The 2307-nt window shown below is 33.3% G+C and overlaps 1 long non-coding RNA gene across 1 annotated transcript; it reads left to right on the forward strand.

Moving 5' to 3' along the window:
* The first annotated feature begins 283 nt into the window (after positions 1–283).
* LOC122519948 lies at positions 284–2012 on the forward strand. Its single transcript, XR_006304407.1, has 2 exons — positions 284–433; positions 1217–2012. It is a non-coding gene; the product is annotated as an uncharacterized LOC122519948 (long non-coding RNA).
* Positions 2013–2307: the final 295 nt, after the last annotated feature.

The following is a 2307-nucleotide window of genomic DNA, read 5'->3' on the forward strand; positions in this document are numbered from 1 at the left end:
TTACGTGTTTGCTATAGAAGGGCTGTATGCGCGCGCACCCCCACGCCCCCTCCCCCCACGAAATTCACCCTCTCTCTTTCTCCTTCTATCTCTTTCTCTCTCACTCTAGCTACTTCTCTTCCTCTCTCTCTCTTTTCCTTCTTTCTCTTTTTCTCGGGCACCCTTATTCCCTGTTTCCCTCTCTTTCAACCTTACACAAGTATTCACCCTCTGGCGCGCGCCACGCGAACGCAGCAGCCTTCGGAAGGGAGTCAGACGACCCCCGGCTTTGGAAAACGTGGCGGAAAGACTCTTCTCGGCCGGTGTTGGAGGCCTCTCTCTGTCGGGCGGGGGTGGTTTCGAACCACAGCGTCGGTACAAGCCTAACCTTTTTGGTTCGTGTCTGTGGTGTCCACGGAGAACACACTGGTGAGAGGGGGGAGGGAAGATCCCGGTGAGAAGTAATGCGTTAATACTATTCCGATTACATTTTCTTGCAATCGATCAACATATTTTTCTTTTTTTTTTTTTTTGATCTAATTGGTATCAATTTTAAAAACAGAATTAAAATACCTAAATATATGTATCTGTGTGTGTGTGTGTGTGTGTGTGTGTGGGTGCGTGCGTGTGCGTGAGTGTGTGTACGTACACGATGATGAAATTTTCGAGATAGTAAAGTCAATTAGTTTCGTACTATTGTTATTGGCCGTTCATCAAATTAATGTCAATTATAAAACGAATATAACATCGTTTATTTAATAGATACGTTAATAGGTATACGTTATACGCATCGATGTTTACTGATAGGTGAAATTTTGGAGGACAGAAAATCCAATATTTGATAAATATGTTAATGGAATATGTTTTTTTTATTGTAACGGAATGTTATATTTAAATTTTGGTAATATTAAAAATCCTTAAATAAAATTGATTAGATTCGTGCATTAATTACGAATTGAAATTAAAATCTTTTGATACGTATCAATGTTGATTTATTAATATATGTGTATGTATGTATATTTATTTAACTTTTTTCATTTTATATATGTAAAGTATATAATACATAAATGTATTGCAAAATTATGCAATACGAGAACAGATGAAACTAATTGGACGGAAATAAACATCAATATGATCAATATGATCGATAAATTTCAATGAATGAAATTTCAATGAAAGTCATTTCCATAAGTAATACCATTTATGTCAAATCTAACGTATCTATTTCGTTCTACAGAAGTTGGTGCTGTAACACGAGTCGTGAGATTTTTGTCAACCACTCGTTCCTGCAATACATTATTTTGATCACGTTTGCATATATCCAAATACATAAGTACATACGACCCGTTTCATAAAGTATCGTACAGGGTTTTTCAAAAATCGCTTTAGTAAAATAAAAACATTATTATATTTTTATTACCAGGTATTCAGAATAATGGGATTCATGGACCCATATTTTTTTTAATCGATACTGTAACTGTAAACATGTGATATGCAATGTATTATCAAAATTTATATCTTCGAATGAATAATTGAAAAATATTGCAATTCTATTAAATAAAAATATTCAAGTTTGGTCTATTGTTTTTATTTCCTTGGTAAAGCTACTTTTGAGATATTCTGTGTTTTAGTGCATAGCCTAGTGCATCCCTCACATGCATTGCGTAAAATTATGAAACGAGTATCATCTAATGTTTCTTCGTTGATGTGAAATCGTGTAAGATGGATAAAAAGTTGTCGACCTGAACGTGGAGATAAATCATTGCGATTAGATAAAGAAAAAATAGTTTAGGAATGGTCAAATATATTCCTTTAGAAAGTCCAAACTATTTTTCTTTCGTGAAATAGAAAAACGAAAATTGCATAAGATTTTTGTATTAAATCGTCAAGATCTTTTCATTTCAGTTAATTAATTATTGTGAAAGAAAACAACTTTCTAAATCGATAACAATTTGTCTTCGCGGTCGATAAAATAGATTTGACTGGAAAAATTTCTTCTTGTGAAAAATTATTCATTCTCATCGAGGGAGTATTAAAAAAAGAAAAAGTAAAAAGACAACTTTCAAAGGATGGTACCGAAGGTAAGTGGAAGAACAATTAGGACTAATTTTTTCTTTTTCTTTTTTATCTGTTCTTTTTGTCTAGTACCTCCGAGTTCTTCATTTAGATCAGATTATCTGAAGCCTTACGATTAGTTTGAAGAGAACAGAACAAATAGACAATTGGACGGAAGAAAATTAGCATTGAAGGAGGAGTTTATTTTATTGGTGCTGGACGATGAAAAAATATATAAATTATTATCATTATAAAATCTTACAATTAAATACA

The sequence above is a fragment of the Polistes fuscatus genome, unplaced genomic scaffold (assembly GCF_010416935.1).
Source record: "Polistes fuscatus isolate 324 unplaced genomic scaffold, CU_Pfus_HIC Scaffold3, whole genome shotgun sequence".
NCBI classification, from domain to species: Eukaryota; Metazoa; Arthropoda; class Insecta; order Hymenoptera; family Vespidae; genus Polistes; species Polistes fuscatus.